Here is a 27,409-nt window from a genome sequence, read left to right as displayed (position 1 = left end):
CCCCTCGTATGTCGGAATATGAGTATACTCCTGGAGCATCTCCCTCGTCAACCTCAGCTCTCCTGTATCGAACCTTAGGACAAGCTCACTCGTCTCTAGGATGAAGCAATCTATAACGTTAAAGAACTGTCATACAAGACCCTCATCATACGAGTCGCTGTCGTCGTACAAAAATACATCCCAACTCAAAGTTAAGATGGCATTTCCAAAATGGGTTGAGAAACCCTCCCTTCCAAACAAATAGTTAAAACACATCTCTGGGTGTATCTCTCATAGTTGTGCCATGGTGATTGAGCTACACAAACGAACGATGGAATCACAATCTGTAAAAATTGTGTACTGCTGGATCAATGCGCCTGGATGCAAAGCTCAGTACAATCCAATGCTTCCCAGACACACAGGTCTATCACAAAATTTTGATTTTTGGTGGGATCAATTTTCTGATGGTTTCTTATGAAAATGGTAATGGTGGGATGATTGTGGGTGTGGTTTAAATGATATAAGTTAATATGGAATGAAATGGTGGTGTAAAAATCTAAAAATCAAATTTTTTTGGGTGGATGTGACTGGACACATGAGATAGTATAAATCGATGCGTCCCAGACGCACAGTCGAGAAGATTTTTTTTTAAAAAAAACTGGTGGGGTGATTTCTCAACTGTTTTTGGTGAAATCAATTATGGTGGCAAGGTGGTGGTGGTGATATGAGTAAAAAAATAACTACTTGCATTCTCGTGACCTGACAGATCTATGTTAGGGTTTTAATGGTGGTGTTTGTATTTGGAAGATGGGTTATTGGGCCAAAATTGTGAATTGTTTTGGCCCAAGCCCATATATCCAATTTTTTTTTGTTAATTTTTTATTTTTAGACTAAACTCTTTCTAAAAACATGGCCTTTATTAATCAACCAAAACAAACAACATACTAATAAAAAATAAACACACAACGGAAAGGAAATCCTAAACTAGACACTTATGCAAAACGGAAATCCTAATCTACGGCCATGAAAAACTCTTCCCTCAATCTAAGTCCTCCTTCTGTTGTTAGAAGATACTTCCTCCTCATCTTCCTCTTCATCATTGTACTCACTTGGATCATATGTTGGCGAATCCGAAACTTCAACTATATCACTTGATTCTTCTCTGATATATCTTTCCTTCATAAGCTTAATAGTTCCGTTGTTGGTCAAGATGGAGTAATAATCATCCATGAAATCCTCCTTTTCCTTTTCCCCCATTATGTTTTCACACAAGTCTTGAAGTACTCTCGATTAGGTGGTGTTACATTGACGAGTATCATAGCATGTTCATCTGCTATAAACAACTTCTTGGCTATCGTACTCACTAATAAAGGTAAAGGATATATGTCCTCTTCCCCTAACTTCGACGAAGCGATGGTTTCCCAAAGGATGCTTCCCATGTCAATATCATCTTCTTCATGCTAAAGCTTAAAAAAATCTCACAAAATTCCTTATGTATTGTCAAAGGCATGGGGTACGAAAAAGACATTGTTAGCTAGCCATGCCACTATAGCGCGCAACTTGATTCTTTTGCATGCTCCTAAATAAAATACCTCTATCGTATCCCATCTTCAAATTCTTTCCAAGTAAAGTAGTGTATTCAATCACAGTCCTTTTCTCCTTCTTTCTTCCATCTTCAACATCTCTTAATGAAAGAATCGATCTAATCATACTTAAGTTCGAATACCTTGCTTAGAGGTCTCACATAGATGGTCTTTGTCTTCAAGTCAATGACTTGCTTCCTAAAACAACTATAGAACTTACTCACAAAAGTGGGAATAAATTCTCCTCCAACACATAGAAGCTTTCTCCATCTCCTTCTTTCAAATTCCTTCATGAAACACTCCACGAATGATGGTTTGGAAAAGATGGCGCGAAAAGAAGTTTCACAATAATTATTTTGGACTTGATAAATGTTTGCTAAATTGGGTTCTCCTTCTCACACAATATGGATTGAATTGTGAAGAATGAAGTACCATACATATATAGGCAGCAGCTCAAGCGTCTGGGACGCATGGCTCGTGCGTCTGGACGCATGACCTTTTAGCAATTTCCCAATTAATTTTAGAAATACATCTTATTTTGATTGTCTTTGAATTTTTGACCAAACAAAATAGCAATGTGCTCCCAAAAACGAATCTAGATGATTTAGAGAGAGTTTTTAGAGTTTAGAAACCTATAAAAATAGAATATAAATGAAAAGAAAATTTCCTAATCGAATTTTACCACAAACCCAAGTTTAAAAAGACAAAAATAACCTTGTTGTAAAAACACTTGGATTTTGATGAAATTTTTACTCAAGACTAAAGAGACCATTTCAAAAGCAATGGCTAAAGTTGAATTTTGAAATTCATTTTGAAAACTATCCGACCATAAAGCATGACTTCCAAATCAAAATTTCGGGATATTTCAAAATTTCTGACACGAGGTGACAATTTTTTTTGAAATAGATGAGACACGAAATGAAGGGTCTGGAATTACGAAAGCGAAAGTTTTTCAAAAGAATGATCAGGAGTTAGGTCTTTTTACGTCAGATCCCCAAGACGTAATATGAGTATTTTAAAGTTAGATCCTCGAGACTTTTGAGTCCTTTATAGTCAGATCATCAAGACTATCTATTCCCATCCACTAGGTTTCAATTTGTAGGAATTCTTCCGATCTCTCTTAACATGTGATTGGCAAAATTAAACCTTATACCAACAATTGTCTCTTAATGGCTGTAATCCAAGACAAGTTTTAAAATGACAATTATTACACCATCCTAGCTTACGTACTCTCCTTTTACACGTGAAAGAACTTTTACCTAACCTTACATAAGCGATAGAAATAATCTTCCTTTGAAGTTCAAAGGGAGTAAATCCGACAAACTAACAGGTGGTGAACATTTAGGTTTCCATCTCAAAATTGTTCTTTCAACAACACGCTTGCTTTTTGTAAACATTTAATAAACTAAATAAGTTATGAGACTTTGACTCCGACGCTTGCAACTCTTCTCAGTAAAGGATAAAGTTATAAAAATCTGAGAGCCCGGCTATCGGTGGCAATTATACTAATGAGATCCTAAGGAGTCAAGCTTATGACACTTGGCTTCCTCATGCAAGAAACTTAAACTAGACAGAATAACAGGTTCAACAAGACATAGAATGTAATCTTTAAGAAGTGTAAGTAATTTACCCCAATTTTCCACTTCAATATTGGTTTGATACACCGGATCCTTGAGAAAAATTGCTTCCACATATCCAGTAGGCAACTCCAAAAAAGGCTTTAGTCTATGAGTGTTGACTTCGGAACGAGTCATTCTCTTCAAGTCTTCTACTTCAATTGCTCCAAAATGTGTCACATCCATCTAGATCTCAACTTTCCAGGAAAAATTTCGAGATGAGAGTTGTAGACCAGAACCTTCTATCCAGGTTCAAATTCTCTTTTCAGAATTCTTCTGTCATTCTGTCATGTAATGCTTTAGTCATATCCTTGTAAATCCTTGACTTCTCATAAACATCACTTCTCACTTCTTCTAATTCACTGATATGAAGCTTCCTCCTTTCTCCTGCTTGATCTAGGCTGAAATTCATCTCTTTCATGGCCCAATAAGCTTTATGTTCTAACTCAATAGGTAGATGACAGGCCTTTCCATATACCAAATGATAGGGTGATTTCCATATACCAAACGATATGGTGACATTCCTATGGGTGTTTTGAATGTTGTTCTGTACGCCCATAGTGCATCTTGGAGTTTAAGAGACCAATCTTTCCTTAAGGGATTGACTGCTTCTCCAGAATACTATTGATTTCCCTATTTGAAACTTCTGCTTGACCATTTGTCTGAGGATGATATGGCAGAGCTAGCTTGTGGATTATTACTCAATATTGTGCCAAAACATTCCCAAATATATGGTTACCGAAGTGAGAACCGTTATCACTGATGATGGCTCTCGATGCTCCAAACCTTGGTAGGATATTTTCTTCAAAAAGTCCACGATGACTTTATGATCGGTAGTTTTTGTAAGAACTGCTTCAACCCACTTCGAAACATAGTCTATAGCTAGTAGAATGTAGGTGTAACCAAAATAAGGTGGAAATGGTGCCATAAAATCGATATCCCATACATCAAAGATTTATGAGATAAGGATTGGTTATTGAGGCCATCCGAGCCTTTTCGAGGTCTTACCCAAAAATTTGCATCTTGGACATGCTTTGCAATAAACATTTGCTTCTTTAAGAAGAGTAGGCCAATAAAATCCAGCTTGTAATAACTTGTGTGTAGTATGTTGGGGACCAAAGTGTCCTCCACAAGGCTGATTGTGGCAAAATGATAGAATGGATTCCTATTCCGATTATAGGATGCATCTTCGAATGATCGGATCGGAACACTTCTTGAATAAGTATGGATCATCCCAAAAATAATATATGGCCTTTGAAAAGAATACCTCTTTTTCTTGTTTGCTCCAATGGAATGGTACCTTGTTGGTCACAAGATAGTTTACGATGTGGCTGTACCATGGTACTTCTGATATACTTAATAACTGTTCATCAGGAAAAGTCTCACAGATTTGTAAGTTGTCTTCTGCATTCTCCACTAGCAATCTTGAAAGATGATCAGCAACGACATTCTCTGTTCCCTTTTAATCACGTATCTCCAAATCAAATTCTTGTAAAGTAGTATCCACCGGATCAATCTTGGCTTTGCATCCCGCTTAGCTTAGCGAGCAAATGACGTAAAAGCAAACATGGTCAAGATATAGACTATTACCTTTGAACCTATCAGATATTGATGGAATTTGTTAAGAGAATATACGATGGCCAAAGGCTCCTTCTCTGTGGTGGAATTTGATGCCCCTGTTACTTGCTTATCCCTTAAGGATTCTATTAGCTTATCAACCTTATTTTAACTTCTAAGAGTAGTTATCTTGAAATCTATAGGTTTGTTTCTTAAAATCTATAGCTTGTCTTGAAAGAATTACCTTTCCAGCTCACATATGTTATTCACTTATTTGACTTGCTTTCTTCAATTCTTAATCTAGCTAGTTTATCATTTCATATCGTTTGGAATTGTGGAAATCAAAGATAAGTAGAAAGTCGTAACAATTTTGAAATTTTATTCCTCTACTTTGAGCCCCGAGGTGAAATTTGAACCAAAGCTGTTCCTTCCTCTAGTTAGCTTGAATTTGTCGATATTTGATTCGAGGGTTGGTTACTTGACTTAACCGCACTAGTCGAGATGGTTAAGTAGCCTGGTTCTACTTAATCGATATATCTTTTAGTAGTTGGGTGTAGTTTTATTGGATTTCCAAGTTATGACAGGATTTAAGTTTATGAAATGTTGAAAATACAGAGGAAATTCTGCTGAAATTTTTGTAGGATTTTTTTGATTCGAGGATTGGTTACTTGACTTAACTGGCACTAGTCGAGATGGTTAAGTAGTCGGTTCTGCGAATCAGTATTTCTTTTAGTAGTTGGGTGTAGTTTTATTGGATTTGAAGGTTATGACAGGATTTAAATTTATGAAATGTCGAAAATACAGAGGAAACTCTGCCGAAATTTTTGTAGGATTTTTCTGTCTCTGTGTAGTTTAGGTTTTGCTTAGTTGGTCTATATCACGTCCTGAGTTTTGTAATAATTAAAGATGTCATGTGTCTTTGGTATTCAGTGACTGTTTTATTGTTATCTTCGTTCTCTTATCTCTTATCTCTTTGGAAATGCTAGGGCTAGTTATTCTTGTGTGTGCGCATCTATGCTGAAGATTCATACGTGAAGGAATCATCATAAGAAAAGATGATGAAATTAGTCTTAACAGAAAAGATGATGAAATCGGTCTCAGCAGAAAACGTCTCTGAAATCAATGAGAGTTATATTGATAAAAGCATGGGAATAATGATGGTCAATGGTCCGAACGAGACGATGGGTAAGGTTCTAGAGTTCTTGCAAGAGGCAAAGGATCATGATCATAGAAAAGGAGAGGATCTTCTTGATTCAGTGTTGTTTGTTGGGAAGTACTTGGCGGAATCACCCTTTGCTTGCATGCTAAAGGCTCTGGATCTTCTCGAGTACCTTCTTTCCATCAAGGGTGAGGACGAACCAAGACCATTCTATTCTGTTTTATTTATGCTTCCCCTATTGTCCCAAATAACAACCTCCATTGAAGGATGTAAAATCCTCGGCTTCAACCAAAGGGCTGCAATATGTTGTAGATTGCCCGATCAAGATGATGGATGCGGTTTATGGCGTTGATGGGGGGAGGATACTAGTGGGAGCATAGTTTTGGCAAGTGATGTAATTGAACACGCCATATTACATGGCCCGATGAAGTGGATTGGAGTTGTGTTGGTCGTCTCCTCAAGAGGCGTTAGAGTGTTGGATAGACTCTATAGGTGAGGCATCTATGGACATCGGGGTTACTGGGCTTCACGCTCTCATCATGGATTCAATCACAAATGAAGATCTAATAGATCGCTATATGATTGAACGCTCAGTGCAAGTGCAACAAGTATTGTAATATGTAGAAAAAAATTCAAGATTCATTGTTAAAGAATGAAAAGTCAATGTAATATGTAGGAATTATGAGGTGTATTTTTGAGTATTAGAGAGTAATTTATATTAAAAGTATGATTGTGAGGGAATAATATATTTATATATATTATGCATGTGTCCAACACGAATCAGGAAAACTCATGGAAGATCGTTATAACATAGCACCTTGTCTAGAACGAGGTGATAACCTCCACGACTCATGATAGATCATTACAACATAACACCTCGTCCAGAACGAGGTGACAACCCTGCACATGCACGCGAACGGGCAACAACCAACGAAGGCCGTGTTAGTTAAAGTCGTGAAGCATCGGTCGCTTATAAATACAATCGCCTAAAAGCTCATTTATTCTCATCAAGACAGGGACTTGAGCTGACAGAGGAAAGGGGGGAACAATGTCTGACTTGATTCAAGTTCATCACAAAATCTTGATATGTAGGCAGCTCGTCCCAAAGCGAGTTCAGTCAAAACTCGACCTATCACAATCTTCTCCATTATTCACACTTGTAAGGACTGATCAAATTCAACCTTTATAATGACCACATTCAAAGAAAATATAGATATTTGTCGATATTTGTCGATATATCGCGATATATCCACGATATTTGCAGTCATAAATACCTACACATAGTCTGTGGATATTTGTCGATATTTATCGATATATCTCGATATATCCACGATATTTACAGATCCCCAAATGTAATATATCCCCACACAGGGGGATATATCCACGATACATATCCATAAATCAGAGGTCGATATTTTGTCATATCCCGATATTTTGTACTATGCCCAAAAGTATAGTTTAAACCCTTTAATAATATTCTATTTAGGCCAATTATGTTTATAATAAATAAGAGTTAATAATGTTTATATATTTTTGTATATTTCAGGTCTTAAAGTTGTTTACGTGCTTAAAGATGCAATTTTGCATGGAAAACGAGTCAAGATGATTGCTGAGGAAGTTCTATATTTAAAGCCCAAGAATTATGAAAAAAAACCTTTTTCAAGCCCAGTCAAAGTCAATTCGGGTAGAAAAAGAATGAAAAGCCATTAGAACTTCAAATGGGCGTATCTTTGGACTCGGGCCTCGGAATTGGGCCTACTTTATGTCAAAACGACCGGCTTAGAATAAGTTTTCCAATGGACCTAGTCTTGCCCCAATCAGAGCTGTTAAAGTGGATGAAAAGGGCACTGAAGTAATTTCTAGCATATATGGCCTCTTTAGACTTAACCTAATGGACTTTGGGCTCACATTAGAAGCCCGAAGTCCCCCCTTTTGGCCCATGCACGAAAATGTAACCCTAACTCTCTCCTATATAAAGAGAGTTAAGACTAAACAAAACTTCGCTACTCTCACATTAGTTTAGCTGTAATTAGGGTTCTCTCTCTCTCCCTCTTTAGTTTAGTTTAGGGTTAGAATTAGTTTTGTAGTGTAGCCTCCATTAATTCCTCATCAATAAAAGCTTTAGTATTTATTCAATTCTTATTTACATTATGTCTTTATTCTATTGTTTACTTAGTTTCAATCCAATAATATTAAGCTAATCTCCCTATTAGGAGGAGTGATTATGAAGCCTAATGAGAAATAGATTGCTTAATAAAATTATTTAATCAATACAACAAAAAAGGCTTTATATCACTGTTAAAAACAGTGACAAAAAGTCTTTTATCACTGTTATTTTTTTTTCCAAAACCGTGACGGAGTGGGGGTCATTTTTTTCTACAAAACCGTCACAAATATTTGTTCCAGACTATCCTATCTCCACCATATAAAACGGTAACAAAAAAACCGTATCTTTTGTGACAGTTCTAGCAAAATCGTGATAAATGTTATAATTGTTTTTTTTTTTTTAAAAAAAATTGTATATATTTGAAAACAGACATTTCACATTGAATTGGACTTGCAACAAATATACACCTAAAATATAAGAATAAACTACTGTTTTAACCCTTGTACTCTTCGTCAACTAACATTCTGCCCTTTGTACAAATTTAACAGCTTAAAACACATTATACTCTTGGTCAACTAACATTCTCCCCTTGTACAAATTTAACAGCTTAAAACGCATTGTACTCTTAGTTAACTAACGTTCTCACCCTTGTACTGTTTGTTTTTTTTTTTTGTTTTTTTTTAAACGCTAAATATCCTAGTCATCAGGTTATGCCCACGTGTACAAGGGTGAGAATATTAGTTGACCAAGAGTACAATGTATTTTAAGTTGTTAAATTTGTACAAGGGGGAGAATGTTAATTGACCAAGAGTACAAGGGTTAAAACAGCAGTTTATCCAAAATATAATCCATTAAAATTCAAATAGCATTCATAAATGCTAACTCTATTAAACATTCCAGTAGCAAAAATAATCGTAAGACTTAGATAATCAATAAATATTTAATAATATACAAATGAATGGATTAAGAAAGAATTGTGACCAAGTCACATTCACGTCAAACACTCATGATTAGTCTTCATCATAGTTTGAAAGACATTCTTAGAGACACTGAACAAGCTATGAGCTTTGACACCTATTCGAGGTGGAAGTCTTTTTGCTGGCCAGAAATTTTCTTGATCTGCAAAAGTTAAAAATATAAGAAATAAAAAATAAAAACTAAGAGCATCTTTAGGAGTGATATCAACCTAGTACCATACACCAAATTTCCAACAATTTGGTGTTTTTTCAACATCAGGAGAGCTACATGTTGATGAAAACACAAAAAAAACACCAAACCAAACACCAAATCGACCAATATTTGGTTCCAGGTTTGATGTTGTATCAAATCACTCACGCGGTTTTCCCACGTGGGCTTGGGCTGCTAAATGGGCTTCTATGGTGTGGTTTTGGCAAAACCGCGTGGGCTTGGGCTTCTATGGGCGCGGTGTTGACAAAACCGCACGGTTTTTCTAAAACCGCGTGGCTCAATTACTACAACGGGCAAAAAACGGCTATATCTTTCTAACCCTATAAATTGAAACACTCACCCCATAGTTTTACACTCACTTCTTTTCTCTACTCTCTACTCTCTACTCTTAAAACAACAATGAGTCAAAAACCAAAATCAAAATCTAGAGGGGCTTCATGGATACAAGAAGAAGATATTGCTCTCACCAATAGTTGGCTACAAGTTAGTCAAGATGGTGTAGTAGGAAATGAGCAAAAGTCGAACGATTTTTGGGCTAGAATTCTAAATGCATTTCATGCAAATTTAGGAAGAATGACCGAACGCAACTTGATAGGTATGAAACACCGTTGGACTCTCATTCAAGCTAATATCAACAAGTTTCATGCTATTGTTTCTAAGATTCAAACATCTCCTCCAAGTGGCTATAATGACAATATGATTGTAAGTATTTACTTTTTATTTGTTATTTTGATTCACAAATATATTTTTCAATTCTAATTTAGTTTTTGCTTAATTGTTAGGTTGAGGAAGCAATAAGTGCATATGTGATGCATAATGGGGTTTGGAAATGGATGCAATGCTATAATATGGTGAAATACTCACCCCAAATGGAAGAGGCTACAGTTGAGAAATGATTTGCATCCCACCAAAAAGTCAAAGTCAAACAATGGGGAAAGAGGTTCATCAATTCCAATATCAACTGCGACAACTCAACCAATGGATTATGATCTACACCAAGTTCATGGGCTTAAGGATAGGCCTCTTGGAAAGAAAGAAGACAAGAAAAGAAAGCAAAAAGATAAAGAAGAAAGTTATTCTAAAGTAGAGGAATCCGCTAAAAAACTTGATGATTTTCTGGTGGAACTTTCTAAAACCACCAAAGAATGCTATGAATTAGAAGCTCAAAGACAGTTGAAGAAAGATGAGATGGAATTTGAAAAACTTCAATTGAAGAAACGTTCGATGGATTAGAAGCTCCAAATCCAAAAAGAAAAACTTCAATTGAAGAAAGATGCGCTCCGAGTTCGAGAAGATGAAAATGATGCGAAAATACTATGAATGAAATTAGAAGGATTACCCGAAGACGAGCGCGAAATTTGGCAACTCAAAATAGCAGAAATTTTACAAAAAACGAAGAATCGACTTGGCAAATGGCAATATCACTGGTAGTAGTCAAAATAGTGCATAGTCTAAATTTAAGTTTGTATGTCTTTTAATTTGAGTATTTTAATTTGTCTTTTAATTAATGACGTACTTTAATTTGAGTTTGTATTTTGATTTTAATTAGAATGTACTTTAATCTTTAATTAAATATTTTATTATAATTTAAAGTTGATACTTTTTATCATTCTAAAAAAAATTCGGCAGAGTCTACTTTGTATTTTCAAAATTCTCATATACACAAATCCTTTCATAAAACCATAAATACATAGAAATAAATTTGGAACACAAATACATAGAAATTAAAACGATAAATAAACACAAAGTCCAAATGAAGTGCAAATAGAAATAGAAATCAAGTCTGACCACGCCGCTCACGCCTACTCCACAAATGCTCGACCAAGTCATTTTTCTATCTATCATGAACAACTTTTGAACGACCCCTCTCGACGCCAAATGCCCAACGAGATAAAACAAAATGGCGTTGATCTTCAGATGCACCTTCTCTACTTGGTATTTCCAAATCAGGAATATACTGCAGGATATCCGTTTCGCGTTCATCTTCCACAATCATAGTGTAAAATGATGCAAGCCCTCATAACAGTAGCCATGCTTTCCAAATACCATAACCTGCACGGATTCACTAAAATAGCCCAACGCGATTGTAATATACCAAACGCCCGCTCTGTCTTTTCTAGCATCTTCTTGCTTCTTTACAAAAATGTTTGTTTTATGCAATTGTCGGTTTAGCAATCGTTTGAATCAATGTGGCATAATTAGGATAAATACCGTCAGCCAAGTAATAGCCCATATCATAATGATGGTCATTCACAGATAGTTACAAGGAATAGCTTCATCATTGACTATATCATCAAATATTGGTGAGCGGTCAAGCACATTAAGATCATTGTGAGAACCCAATCATTCCAAAAAAATATGCCAAATCCATGCGTCACGATCGGCAACCGCCTCCAAAATCATTGTTGGTTTATGCTTATGGCCGTGTGAGACCCTTTGCCACGCTGGATGGGCAATTCTTCCATTGCCGATGCATGCAATCAATGCTTCCTAGCATTCCGTGCCATCCGCGTTCCTCAAACTCTTTAAGCAAACGATGAATATATACAAAGATTTGGTTTGCACAAGTATTCACCTCCAAAAATTCTAATAATTCCATCACGTAAATAGCGATTCATTCATAAACAAATCATCTACTAGATCAATTGAAATCATGTAACATATCATCTACTATAGATCAAAATTCGCGAAATTCCGAATGTAATAGGTAAGTAAACATTTCAGATAGCAACTATGGTTGCGATCCATAAGCAAGAATTACTTTCATTTTTGGGTTAATTCCCAAACTTACCCGCACAATTAACTTTTTGTTGAAAATATGGTACATTATGATTAAGATGATTGAAAATACGAGTAAATAATGGCTGACCCATAGAAAATCGGCGTCGAAAGTCGTGCTCACGAAATATAGGATTTGCGCCGAAGTAATTAGCATTTACACGAGCCAGTGTTGCCTCATACTGACGATTCTTACATTTTCTTCCTTTCTTCGAACCACCATGCGGTCTATAAGAAGATTCCGCTTCTTGCTGACGCAATAAACTCAGACGATATCGAACCAAAAGTAGAGCAATAGCCACTAATTTACGAGTTTTAACTGCAGTGTTATCATTTGAAGAGCTCGAGCTCGATGAAGAATCAGATGAAGATGAATCAGAAGAAGATGAATGATCTATTGAAAAATCGTCAAGAGTTTTGGTAGTGTTTTTTTTTTTTGTTCAAAGTGATGAGTTTAGATGGGAGTGAACATGAAAAATGAAGAGAACATCGCATGACCAAGAAGGTTAAATGGATATAGCACGCGGTGTTCTGAACACCTCGTGGTTTTCAGAAAACCGCAAAGGCTTGAGCCTGTCAGTTGGGCTTTAGTGGCGCGGTTTTGGGAAAACCGCATGGGCTATATGGCGCGATTTTGGTTGCTTGGTGAAAATTTGATGTTGCTCCTAAAGTTGTTTGGTGTTTTTTTGGTTTGGTGTTTTTTTGGTAGTTCTCTTAAAGATGCTCTAAGGAACTAAAATATCAAAACAAGGCTTGGGCAGCTACCACACTACAATACCAGGCCATCTTCATCGAATACCTAGCGACCATTGTTGATCCCACCAAATCTTTAAAATGCTAAAGATAATCTTAATGACAAAAAAATCATTTACCTGGCTTTAATGATTATTCCAGTAAAGAGAACTGCAAAACAAATAAAATCCATATAACAAGTGCTTCTAAGCTTTAGTGAATAAAAAATAAGATTGTACAAAGTCAGATAGCAACACGTGTTTAGCATGTAAGTTAATTACTGAAATTGTATTTAGAATAATAATGAAGAAATTATATCCACGCATAGAAAGAACATGAAATGCATCTGGAATACTTATTCTAGTCATAGCTAGAGATAAACCAACATTCCCATATTCAAGGCCATACTTTTAACTCTAAAACGAGTCTGGAATCATTTAAAGTGTGAAGGGAGTTACTAGTATAATCCATTCAAACTTTTTCATAACCTTGTGTGAACAACTAAACCATACATATCACTACACATGCATGGGATTAGACTTACAAATAAAGGGAAATTCAAAACCTAATACTCACTTAAAATACAAAAACTAAGTCACGAAGTTATAGGATTGCAATTAAAACTTCTCAATCATAAAGATCTCTTTGGACCGCCTACCATATATGGAATAAAAAAGTATCATGGCAAGATGATATCAACATATTGGCACACTAGTTCAAGAAAAAATTAACCAAGTCTAAGGTCATACATACAACTAACCTATTTAAAATATAGCAGGAACATCAAAACTAAACAAATGGAGTAATGGGAGTTGTCAAAGACTGCCACAAATAGTCCATTTAATTTACAGATATATCTTCAATTTTGATCATTTGAAGTTCATCCTTCTGAATATGTATTGGTGTACTACATGTGGTGTACTACATGTGGCAGTCCACAAAACCCCAATTGACCCACAAACCACATAATAGCTCATTAATTGTACATGTCAAGGACCTCCCTTTGCCATCTTCTGTAACCATAAACATTACTTTATACGTGTACATAAATCCACTCTTTCACAATGAAATACGGAACCCATAACATATATGACACATATACAGTTCCTAAGTTTAAGTGACAATATATAATACCTCCAAAGAGCTAAAACAACTGTAGGAAATCCTCAAAACCCCCAATACCAGCAAACAGATAATTGACAACTAAGACAATAACAAAGTCATCATACACATACATATGAATTGTGCATACTACACCCTACAACGAGAAGTCCAACATCTTTATAATAGGTAATTTTTGTCCGCATTGTTTCTTCAACACTGCCTAAAAGAGATGAACTAGCCAATCACAAGACATTTATATTAAATCCTTATTAATGCATACCTTCAAAGAACAAAAAAAGTAGATTGAAACATTTGAGGTGCCTCCTTAGAAAACATAGATTGACAAGAACTTGCTAGTTAGACAGGTACAAAAAGACAAAGCTTAAGACTAAGGTATTTGTACATGGAATTAATAATGGATACTACTCTATATAAGCACTATTACGAATGGTGTCGAGAAAAAAAAAAAAGAAAAAAAAAATGGGGTTGAATAATCACACCTCTGCTTAACCATCCCTAAGGCAACTGATAAATCATTCCATCGTTTAAAGATAAAAAATCCAGGCAACAAAAGCATGAAATTAAAGAAAACCATAAGCCAAAAAACACACACTCGGAAGCAAGCAAGAATATTCTTCAAAGTCTCGCATTTCTTCATTCAATAATTTTGATTTTTTGTTTTTGCTAAAGAATAATTCTGATTCAAACGATGTTCATCCCATAAGAAAAGGTGAAGGACTTGATGAATTGGTGTAATAAAGACTAACATTAATGGAAAAAGAGATGATGGCTTCATTTCTTATGGTTAATTATCTTTTTCCACCCACTAACAACCATTTACACTAATTATCATAATACGGTCATCAGCAGTCATATTTAGAGCCGTGATCAATAAAAAAAAAACTTGAATCATGCAAAATGTAAAACTACATACCTCAATGTTTAACCCCTAATCTGAACCAATCAGCATATCACTAAGCTAGTTGCCCCTCGACACAAGCTGCAGTAGTATTAGCCATACTTATCCCCTTCTCTTTCCTTCACCAATATTACTTCCCATAAACCAATTGATCATAATCATGAATTAGTCAAAAGGGTAGATCTTGGTACAAAAACACAAGCTAGTAAGCACTACTTATCAATTAATCTGTCAAATTTGTCTCAAAATCCAATAATTTGAAAGACACCAAAGTCACCAGTTCAGCTAAAAGCATAATAGCCTAGAGGACATTACTTGAGATGTAATTTACCAAAATATAAAGTAATGATACACTACAATAGCATACATTTACTGAAATCCATTATTCAACTATTAGCCTCTTTGGTCTAATATAAACTTTTATTTGCAATACTAAATAAGTAAAAGAATAAATAGTAACTCATATTCCCTCAGTTCCAAAGAACTGAACAAAATACTTCCTAGGATCCAGTGTATGGTCCCAATCTTCAGGACGACTAACCTGCACGTGAAAGGCAAGTTTATGCAAACCAAAACCCCAACTCGTCAACCCATTGATATGAGTATTAAATAGCAAAATTGAAGAAAACCCTACCTTGTAAATTAAAACAAGAGTGTAAAATGTTGTTGATTATTTGAATAGAATAAAAAAGAAGAAAGTGAATAGTAAAAAGTACCTAATAAAGAAGAATAAGAAGATAGAATAATTGAAAAAGGAAAGTGGGAAAAAGAAGAAGGGCAGACCTTGGCAGGCCAAGCAGGGAAGCCTTTAACCTTAACAAGAACGAGATCCCCCAAGACCAATTGATTCTTTGTCTTGCCTCCTCGGTTCGCTCTTCTTTTATTACGCCCGGGAGCCATGGCGATATCGAATTTATTGATCGAATCAGTAACTGAACTACATTTCAACGGTGGAGATTCAAAGACCAATGGGGGTGAGAGAAAGATTTATATTTTCCGACTTTCGAGGAGGAGAGGTTTTAAGCCGTACATCGAGTTCACGGTTATTGGAAACCCTAACGGCCTGAGTGAAGATAGAGTCGTAGGAGATCGAGCGTTTTTTTTTTTTTTTTTAAAGCACTTGTTTCTGGAAATGACTGAATGTGGAAAGGCCGCCGAAAGGGGAGACCGAACGTGGGTTGTATTTCTATGTAGTTTAATTTTTAGTGGGCTCTTGAAGCAGCGGGCCGAGAAATACTTAGTCTTCAATGACTGTCACATAAAATCGGGTAATATGTATATGTTTTTTTAGAGTAGTCATAAATAATACGCCACACATGTACGATCCCTTTCCTTTAAAAAACATTTGTGACATTTTTAAAAATGACCCGGTCACAAAAAACATTTTAAAACAATCACAAAAATTATTTTCTGCCATTTGTGACTGTTTTTGTTTTGAAAACAACAGTCACAAATAACCTTTTACAACAGTTACAAAAACCATTTTTTTTTAGTAGTGGATTGTATATGTGTTTCAATGAGTTTAGTTTATTGTATGATTTCCAAAATAAACATATAGTAAATTAAACTATGGATTGTTATGATTAAGTCGAGAGATTTGGTTGTAGTAATCATACATGCTAGTAATAATGACTATAGAGATGTAGGTTGTTGCTAGAGATGATAAAGTTTGATGATTTAGGTTTGATCATTGCGTGAAAACCTAAAGACAATCTCTTTTCAATAAATAATTTGATTCTTGCATGAAACTAATAATTAGGTAGATTTATTACTCTCTCTATATCCTTTTTCTCATCATTATAACCACTGTTTTAGCTATTTTATCTATTTTTTCATATTTCATATTACTCTCTCATTAGTGAATCGTTTGTTTAATCTAAATTCGTGTTAAATACGTGCAAGCAAGAGTAGATCAAACACGATTACTCTCCTCTTCAACACATGATTTAGAGAGTTTTATATATTGATAAGTACTATTTTCCCATCTCTAATCTACTATTTTTAGCTATCAAAAATTAATTATCAAAGAGCAAGAGCGGTTCATCCCTTTGACTGCTAACGACCCTTTTGGAAAACATTGTCTGCTTCTCCCAATGTGTCAGTGGGTGTTGGTCCAGATGTTAGTCCTTCGATGGACTTGTTCAAGAAAAGGTTTGCAATGGTTTCTGAATAAGAGCAGAGGGTTATGATTAGGAAGCTTATGGAAATTGTCGTACCAAAAAGTACATGGCTAGTACTGCCTCGTGAGGAAGCAAAAACCAAAGGTTGGCTAAAAGGTAGCTGCAAGAGAAATCTTTCAATTGGAGATGAGAACTCTTCAAAGCAAGATCCATCTTGTTTTGAATATTCTCAACGTGACCATGAGGAGTGGGTATCATCACAACAAAACACTAAGCCCACCCAAAACACCCACACCACACTAAGAAAGAAGGCTTCTCCAAAAACAACCACCCAAAATACCCACACCACACCAAGAAAGAAGGTTTCTCCAAAAACACTAACCCAAAACACCCACACCACACCACACCAAGAAAAAAGGCTTCTCCAAAAACACCAACCCAAAACACCCACACCACATCAAGAAAGAAAGCTTCTCCAAAAATAACCACCCAAAACACCCACACCACGCCAAAAAATAAGGCTTCTCCAAAAACAACCACACCACAAAATGTGAAAGATGGGGTAGACTTTGGAAAGATTATGGGTCCTAAATATTACAGGTTGGATATTCCTGAAGAAATGCACAAATACATTGTTAGAGTCAATGAACCCTGTTGGCGATGGCAACTGCGGGTATAAAGCTTTCTGTATTGCAATAGGAAGAAGTCAAGAAGGTTGGCCGCAGATGAGAAAGGAGTTGTACCAATTCAAGAGCTTATTGACCACCTCCCCTTTTATTGTACTTTGTATAGTCAAAATGAGGTTGTTTTTGTGAAGAAAACAATCCCACATGAAGAAGATTACACACCCTTAAATAAGTGGATGAGCATGCATTTTGTTGGATATATATTTGCTTCAAGATTTAATGTTGTCCTCCTGTATTTAAGACGTCATTAGTGCTTTCTTATCATGTCGGTGAGAACCTAAGCAAATCATGAGAGAGTGAAAAAAGTGTTAGGTAGCGCACATATTGGTGGAAATCATTTTGTCTATGTTGAACTTGTTGAAAATTGTCCGATTCATCTAGTAATACGCCAATGTCTTAAAGCTCGATATGATATTGCTGAAAGTTGGAATTTGGCATTCACAACAAGGCAATTGCAATTTATGGCATTGAACATTCCAAATCTAATTTGGGAAGACGAGCCTATTGAAGACCTAATAGTACATGTTATCGACTAAGTTGTTCAATGTTGTCATGTAATTTGGAACAAATGTAATTTGATTTTATGATATTTTAGAAGACGAGCCCATTGGTATGATATTTTGATGTAATTTGGAACAAGTGTAATTTGATTTTATTTTGATGTTATTTGGAAATAATGTTTGGCATGGTATTTTGATGTAATTTGGAACAAGTGTAATTTGATTTTATTTTGATATTATTGTGAAATAATGTTTGACAAGTTATTTTGATATAATTTGGAACAAGTGTAATTTGATTTTATTTTGATATAATTTGGAACAAGTTTAATTTGGCATTTTTTTACCCCAAACGATATTGTCAAGTCGTTTAGGCTTCAAACCAAGCAATTTGAACTTGTCGTTTGAGATCCCAAACGATACACTGAAGTCATTTGAACTTTGAACCAAGCGGTGTGGTGGTGTCATTTGAGATAGAGCTCTCGGGTTGTTTCATGGAACGATCTAAAGGGGTCGTTTGGATAGTCTCCAGACCGACATGGCTGGGTCATTTGGGCACTCGAGGGAAGATATGGCTGGGTCGTTTGGACAAAAAATTTGGAATTTTATTTTGTTTTTACAACACTTTCATATCCTAAACACATACAAATTCCACTTTCAAAACATCAAATTCATTTCACTTCAAAACATAAAATTCATATACATCATATCAAATTCATTTCCACATCCACTTTCATTTCAAATACATCAAACTTTTCCACATCAAATTCAATTCCAATACATCAAATTCTTTTCCACATCAAATTCAATTCCAATACATCAAATTCCACTTCAAAATACATCAAATTGAAAAATACATCAACTACATCAAAATTGGAAGTCGCGTTCAAAAATATACTTTGACTATTGTACTGCCCACCACTGTACTTGCACCTAGTCAAGTTGTACGCCTCCTGGAACTCGGACCTTGCTTCCTCGGGAATATTATTCCCACCCAATTGCAGACCTCTCTCTAGCAAATGACTTGTTTCATCGATGACGTTGTTCTGTCAAAATAAGAATACAAAACAATTATTAATTACCGTTTTAAAAGAGTGTAAACAAAACACAATTAGAAAATCACAATACTCACAATCGGTGCACAAGTGGGAAGTGTCTATAGGGAGAAATGGATAGGAAGCCGCTCAGGATTTACCAATCAAATGTGAGAATGTCTCACATACCACTCCATATAGTTTGGATGACACTCCCATGGATAAGTAGAAATGGGTCCTCGACTGTTGGGTTGGATCACGTGATTCTGCCATGACTCCCAATATACAAGTCCAACAGTCGTCCATGTCCATCTCACGTCATACCCGCATCCAACTATAGTCCTGGTCATCCAATTTGGTGTTGGAGGAGCTGCGGGTATAAACTGCACATAATCCAACTGACGCACGACCCTTGCAATAGCGTAAACCTCCACAATGTCAAAAAAGCATATCACTCCCTCAAAAAAGGCAATGTCATCGACTGGGTGTGTAGCTCTGAAATTATCGTATGGATGCCAATCAACCTTAAAGAAAATAAAATGTGTCATTAATCACATACTCCAATTATCAATTACTAAAAAAAAAATTGAAACAAACTGAAATACTTACATTGAACACCGTCATATCATCAAGTATCGCTCGATAATACTGCAATGCATGACATGTATCCTCATAGTGCAAAGCGGTAACTGTGTATCTAAGAACACGCGACTCAGACAACTTGTACTCCAAGTTTGGGATTGGCCTGAATAACAGGAAGTACTCATAGATCTACACCTAGATATATACACACACAGTTAGCATACTAATAGAATAATATAATTAACATTAAAAAAAATCTACAAAATATTTAAGTTTTACCTATAGAAAAGTCAAGAAGCCTGAAACACCTTTCACTTTTGCACACGTGGCAGTCCCAAGTCCTTTCTACAAAAAGGCCAAAATTGTTGCACCCCACGCATAGTCTCTAATCTCACTGAATTTCAGCAACAATTTCAAATAATAAACAGACACTCCACTCCCAGACTTGTTAGTGAAGAGGGTACATCCAAAGAAAAATAGTAGATAAGCTCTTATAGCCCGCTATACCTCCGTCAAAGTCTACACCTTCCTCTTTGCCTTCCCAACAAACTGGCTCCACATAAATTCTAGCCTTACCTTTAAAATGAACCGGTTAGCTTTTATCTCTGCCTTAATCAGAGGCAGCGAGATACCATACCCAGAGCACGATCTAGGAGATTCTCCGATTGTTCACGGCTCAACTTTGTGTTCCCTCGCACTGCTCTGCCTCTAATTGCGATGCCTAGGATTTGGGAGACATCATCCAAAGTCACAGTCATCTCTCCAAATGGCATATGGAAGGTGTTGGTCTCTGGATGCCACCTCTCCACAAACGCAGAGACCAACGGCGGATTGTGATGCTTGTATACCCAAATACGAGATCATAAAACCCAGTCCTCTTAAGCTCTCTTTCAAATCTGGGAGAGTTTTTGAACTCGTTTATCACATCCCATTGGCTTAACTTGGATAGATGCGAAACACACTTCAACACTCCGCGCTCCCCTGCTGAAGCAACAAAGACTCAATAAGGATAAGCACATAAGGCAGAGGTGCCCACTCCCCTTATTCTCTTCTTCTCCTTCTTCATCACCTATATTAGTACGATCAATATCATTAACTTTTCTATCACCTCTACGGATTGAAACCGATGTATTCAACCCCTAACTCTCTTCTTCTCAAACTCAAGCGCGTCACCGCGACCCGAAAAAGAACCGCCGCCACCAAAAAACTTTTGTACACCCTTGAATGTAGATTTAGCTATATTCTTGATATTATTTGATCGAGGACACATTGCTACAAAGAAAAATAAAATAAGTATTAGTAACTATAATAAGTTTAATCAAATCTAAATCATATTTTGATTTTTTAACACTACTATTACAGTTCCAAAACTTCCAAAAATTCCAACAAGAATTACTTTGCAACGAAACAAATGCCATAATTGGTATAGCACTGAGATTATTAAAAGAAAAATCAAACATCATTAAATTCAAACAATTTCCAATAGATAATGGAATTGAACCAGATAAATTGCTATGTTTAATACAAAATAACCTAGTCTTAAAATAATGCTTGAACAATGCACAAAGTATACTTCCATAAAATTCATTTCTTGACAAATCAAGTAACCAAAGATTCTAAAATTAACCAACAAAATTACTACATTCTAAAACTAACCAACATTGCATTACAACTCAAATTAAGCTTCCATATATTCACCATTCCAGTGTATTCGACCAGGTACATTGCCCATAAATCGGTTCCTATACAATGATAAGATTCTTAATGACTTTAAACACGGTAAACACAGCATTACATGGTCATTACAAATATTACTTGATTATCAACCATATGCACAAAATGTGTTTCTAAGGGTTAACTATAATAACAAGAGTTGAATGCTTTCAAACATCATGAGTAATAAGGAACATACAAATGATTAGTTAGAAACAAACCTGTAGTGGTGATGTGATTCACTTTCTTCATAATAAAAATGGTTTGCTTTGGTTCGATTTATTCGCAATGAGAATGATTATCAGAGTTTAACAATGGCGTGTTGGCAATTGGATGAGAGAATACTTCACTTTCTTAAGACAGACGAGAGAAAACTTAATTTTTATTTTTTTTGCATTTTTGGGTACAGACTCGTGAGAGAGATGAAACTGGCTAGAACGGTTATGGCTATTGGGTAACCGGTGTGCGTTTCTTCGGGGGTATTGGGCTATTATGGCTATTGGGCTTCTGGTTGGGCTTGGGCTGGAGGCTGCCCAATCAAGTTGGTTGCCCAATACAGGACCCAAAATTATCTATCATCTATCGTAAAATTCGGTAAACGTACATCTCAAGGACCTGCGCAACGGATTCAGAAAAGCTTTTAACCTAGTTGGGAAAACCATATGTCGCAGTGCAGCTAGTAAGTATTTATCCCGCCATTTCCGTTTTCATCAAATGGCTCTTTTCCGCATCTCCAGTGAAAGAAAGTTGGTGAGTACTAGTACTATTACTGCACTCTCTTCCATCCCTTCTCTTCTTTCACTCTTTCGTTCGAAAACTACTACTACCTCCGTGAAATGGAATCGTTCGGCTTTCCTACGGTACGTAAGTGATCGGTGCCAGTCTGACTCCGTTAGGCTTGAAGAGATTTATGGGTCATTTTATATTTTGATTAAGTCCATCCATTCGCCTTACAGGCCTGTTTCCATTAACCACTTTGATCAACTTTTGGAAGCCGTTTATAGGACGAGAATCTTTCCTTCTACTGTTTTCTCCTTGTGGAGGGTAATGCAATTCTTCAGAATCCAACCTAGCCCTGTTACAGTAAACATCTTGACAAATTGTGCTTGTTCTATTGATCCAGGCGTGGATCGAGGGTTTGCTGTTTTTGGAATGTCATTAAAACGTGGGATTGGTTTAAAGGTTGCTACTTTGAGCACCCTTCTTACTATGGTCTTTCGGAAGGGGGATCCAGGACAATGGAATGTTCATGTCAGAAAAGCAGCAGCAGAGAAGAAGAGTCGTGCTTCCCCTTCCGATGATGAGGAGGTGATCAATTCCATTTGTACGAATGGGCGGACCAAGGAAGCACTTCATTTGGTTGAAGAAATATCTCAAAGCATAAAAAACCCGACTCTCTTCACCTACACTTCCTTGTTTCATTCCTTGTGCATTTCAAGACGGTGGAAGAAACTTTTTGCCGAGTCTTTAGATCTTGAGATATTGCCAGATCCCCCTAAGCTCTGTGATGCTTTAATTGATAGTCTTTGCAGAGAAGGGATGATACCCGAGGCCAGTGGAGTATTTGATTTGATGATTGAGAGAGGCTTTCGTCCTACGGAAGCTGCATTCCATCTGTTGATGCGTGGATTCTGTTTAAACGGACTAGTGAAAAAGGCAAAGAGTGTTTTCAATCTTATGGTTGCTAAATATCACAAACCTACTGCTCTTACCTATCGCATCTTGATTGACGGCTACTTTCGGGATGGAAGATTGGATAAGGCTGTCCTACTGTTTAAGAAGATACGGTCCGAGGGATTGACACCGGACACTCCTACCTACACTACACTCATGCGTTCCGTCATTAGGAACTCAGAAGCCTTTTCGAAAGACTTAAAGATCCCAAGTTTGTCCAAGCATTGTAAATTAGTTCTCGATCAATCCACTACCAACCGTGTGGAAGAAGCAGCCAAAGAATTATTGATTTTCATGCAAGCTAATGGATTGGAGGTTTGTACTGAAATTTGCACTGCCATTTTTATGGGCATGCTATGCTGGAAAATTCAAGGAAGCAAGGGACTTCCTCTTCTCCATCTCTATGAATGACAAGATCATGGAGACTGTATTGTATAACCTTACTATTCGTGGCTTTTATTCGCAGTGGATGTTTGATGAAGCTTGGGATATGTTCCAGAAAATGGAGGAGAAGGGTTTGCACCCTAACCTTGTGACGTATGGGTTGACTATTTGTGGCTGTGTAATGAAGGGGGAAATGTCAGCTGGACCTCGGAATTTGGTCAAAATGATGGAAGAGAATGGTATTACTCTTGATCATAGTACTTTAGAAGTCCTGCTTAATGATTGCTTATACCATCAGGCTACTATAAACAAGACAATCCAACTTATCAGTCACGAGATGGGGGACTTTTCTGCAGATGAAGAATGTTCTCTCAAGATGGCCGCTTTGCTTGATCAGACTGCTTCACATGGATCAATGCTTGCAGAAGTTGGCCGCAAACATAATGTTAGTATGGTAAATTAAATATCCGAGTTTCATCCCTTTTATCTTAGGAATATCGGTTTATGAGCAAGTTTGCGTTCTAAAGCATGTCTGTAATTTTGAATGTTTCGTTATGAAGTACATTGATGGCAGTAATGAATGGTTAACTTTTGAGTAATGAATGGTCAACTTTTAAATTAGTAGTTAATTGATAAAAGGGACCATAAAACTTTTAAATGGTCAACCCATGGTTTTTGAGCGCCTTTACCTTCTTTAGCATCTCTATTACTTTTAAATGTTTCAGTTTCAATAATGAATGGTTAACTTTTAAATTAGTAGTTAATTAATGAAAAATAGCGCGACTGTGTGTGTTCCCAATGGCTTTTAGCTAGATTTCTAGTATCAAGCGTGCTGGGCTGCAATAGGAAACAGAATAGATAGTGAATAACTGAATATTGGGCAGATGTGATCACTTATGGGCTACACCTCCATATGGACATATGGTTAATCATTTCAAGCGAATAATTTTTTTTTTTTATGATTACACAAAAAAAAAGGCTTTCTGTTAAACGGTCATCTGTTTATGGACATGTTATACAGTGTCTTGAGCAGTTTATACTAGTCTTCCACAGCTTATAATTGTATTATATATATAAATTAAAAAATTGTTTAAGACACTATATAAACTGTTTCAAAACATTACAAGTTGCCCCAGGAACATGTCCGTTAATGGACTAGTCCGTTTAAGAGAGTTTGTACAAAAGAAAGGTGGCATTAGCAGCTCTGCACCTTTAGCACAAGAGAGAAGCCACCATTATTTGGAGGAAATTCATTGTAGCCCTTCATAAAGAGTCCCGAGGATTATACTCGCAGCCAACCACCAGTGATTCTCATTCAGATGAAGTCCTTTTGTATTTGTTTGTTTACGGATTGAAGGATTACATTCATTGCACTGTTAGTTTTGAAGTCTCATCCTACAACATTTGCCCAAGCAATTCACCTTGCCTGATTGCGAGAGGACAAGATTTCTAAGAATTGGAAGATTTTACCAAGGCCCAATTTTTCGATTTCGACCGATATATCAAACCTCCCAAAAACCGAACTATATTGATATATATCGATAGATCAGTGATTTTAATGTTTTGGTGAAAAAAGCAAAATATCAATATATATCATAAATATCACTGATATATAATGATATATATAAGAAATATCGGTCAATAGTCAACAAAATTGGTCAAAGTTTGGTCAAAGTCAACAAAGTCAATGATATATATCGAATAATATCATATATATCAATAGATATATAGGAAAATCCAATATATATCGGTATGAAATTGTGTCAATATATCTAACCGATATATCAAAAATATATTTATATCGGATACCCAAATACCAATATATATCACCGATATATTGATATATTGGTCGATATTTTTCGCCCCTGGATTTTACAACAGGATGCCGGTGAATTTGCTAGTAAGGTTCTTACTGGTATAGTGGTATTGGTTTAGCTACTTTGGTTGTGCTTGCAATTCTTGGATGGTGCTAAATTATGTTTGGTAAGGGCATCACCAATGGGGCCTCTATACGGACTTTTATCTTGAAATTTGGCATACCTTTAAAAAACAGCCACCAACGCAGCTTCTAAACAAGCCTCCAATTTTATCATCTTGATTTATGTCTTCATTCTTTATTAGACTTTTTAAAGTAGCCCTAGCCCAAGCCTTTTAGAGAATTCTGCACATGACTAATGACCTTATACTTAAAAACTCACGTGATATCCGAGCCTACCTGCATTAATATCCATTCTCTTAGGATACTCATAGTGAGCCACATCAGCAAAGTTTTTAAAATAGTCTCTATTTGAAAAATAATTACTCTTCTTCTTACCAAACTAACCCTGAATTTGGCATGCTCTCTAATTTAAAATAAGTCAAAATTGTTTTCTCATGTGTTATGTTAAAAAAAAAACAAAGCTATGCCATTATTTCAAATGTACGCATGGGCTATTTTCGCAATTAACAAATAAAAAAATGGTAAAACAATATACATAACACAACCCTTCCTTAAGCATATAAAAAAATACATAAGCTAACCGCACATCAAAACAAATTCTAAAAACTTAAACTTAAATCTTTAATATATAGAAAAATGAGGGGTCGAGTGAATAGTGAATGTGCGTGGACGTAGGGGCATTTTGGTAATTTTATATTTTATTATTATTTTTTAACTTTTTAGGGGCAAAATAGTAATTTAACGTTTAGAAGTTTAAAAAAAAAAAGTTTGTAGATCCCACGTGGGTACCACATGCACAATAGCTAGTAAAAACTTAAAACCCTTTCCTTCTATATTTCTCACACTCCAATCAAAAACAAAAAAAAAGTTTGTGACTAATCAGCAGCAACTAAAGAGTTTGATCTCACTACTCCAAGGTCAAACATGTTCTTCTCTTGATTTCATGTTCAGTAGCAACTATCATTTTATTTGAAGAATTATCCTTTTCCTCCAATCTTCCTTTCAACAGCCTTTAAGGTTTAAGGTAAAATATGTTCTTCTCTTGACTTCATGTTCAGCAGCAACTATCATCTGATTTGAAGAATTTTCCTTTTTCTCCAATCTTCTTTTCAACAACCTTTAAGGTTCAAGGTCAAATATGTTCTTCTCTTGACTTCATGTTTAGCAGCAACTATCATCCGATTTCAAGAATTTTCCTTTTCCTCGAATCTTCATTTCAACAACCTTTAAGGTAATGATCAATAAATTTGACAGAGTGTAATATATAATCTTATTAGATGATAAGTTACCTAACCCCGTATTTAGCCTCTCCCAAAAGAAGCAATCATCTGCAGTTCATATTTTCAATCATCTGCCATTCATAAGAAGACCACCAATAAATTTGACGAGTGTGTAATATATAATCTTAGTAGATGATAAGTTACCTAACCCCCTATTTAGCCTCTTCCAAAAGAAGCAATCATCTGCAATTCATATTTTCAGTATAAAAACTACATATCCAGTAAATGGAATAAGAAGGCCAAATAAGAAGACCATCAATAAATTTGACAGAGTGTATAATATATAATCTTAGTAGATGATAAGTTACCTAACCCCCTATTTTGCCTCTTCCAAAATAAGCAATCATCTGCAATTCATATTTTTTGTAGAAAAACCACATATCCAATAAATGGAATAAGAATGCCACAAATAGAGAGTCCAGATTGTGTAATATATGACCTAACTAGATGATAATTTACCTGCCTCAGAAAATACGATTGTAGGGAACCATGTATTTACTTGTGAGTTTGAACTAAGATAAGTCCTTTTTACCACGTGTTTGTTTTTTTTATTCAGGCATTTGCTTCATCTAAATGGAGTCAAACAAGTCATGCCACAAATAGAGAGTCAACATTGTGTAATATATGACCTAAGAGCATCTCTAGGTGGTGGTAGTATACTTTTCATATTTGAAGAAAAAATTTGAAGAAGTTGGTCGCAAATTTCAACTAACTCTAGTTGGTCGCAAATTTCGCGAGCAAATTCACTTGACGGGCCCACCTTGCGCGACATTAGTAC

The 27,409-nt window shown here is 35.9% G+C and overlaps 2 long non-coding RNA genes across 4 annotated transcripts; one reads left to right on the top strand and one right to left on the bottom strand.

Annotated features, from left to right (window-relative positions):
- Window positions 1-8,832: 8,832 nt before the first annotated feature.
- LOC147485192 (uncharacterized) lies at window positions 8,833-15,957 on the bottom strand. Of its 3 annotated transcripts, none has more exons than XR_015201692.1 (4): window positions 15,506-15,957; window positions 14,738-15,263; window positions 12,840-13,712; window positions 8,833-9,120 (listed from the first exon to the last, which is right to left on the bottom strand). It is a non-coding gene; the product is annotated as an uncharacterized LOC147485192 (long non-coding RNA). The 3 variants fall into 3 exon arrangements; XR_015201690.1 differs by having other exon boundaries at window positions 12,840-12,870; XR_015201691.1 differs by lacking the exon at window positions 8,833-9,120 and having other exon boundaries at window positions 11,939-13,712.
- Window positions 9,118-11,244, top strand: LOC147485193 (uncharacterized). The gene is made up of 2 exons (XR_015201693.1): window positions 9,118-9,891; window positions 9,972-11,244. It is a non-coding gene; the product is annotated as an uncharacterized LOC147485193 (long non-coding RNA).
- Window positions 15,958-27,409: the final 11,452 nt, after the last annotated feature.

Source organism: Coptis chinensis, chromosome 7, assembly GCF_015680905.1.
Source record: "Coptis chinensis isolate HL-2020 chromosome 7, ASM1568090v1, whole genome shotgun sequence".
Lineage (NCBI taxonomy): Eukaryota > Viridiplantae > Streptophyta > Magnoliopsida > Ranunculales > Ranunculaceae > Coptis > Coptis chinensis.
Note: the sequence above shows the minus strand (reverse complement) of the source record. Positions and strands in the feature narration are given on the sequence as shown.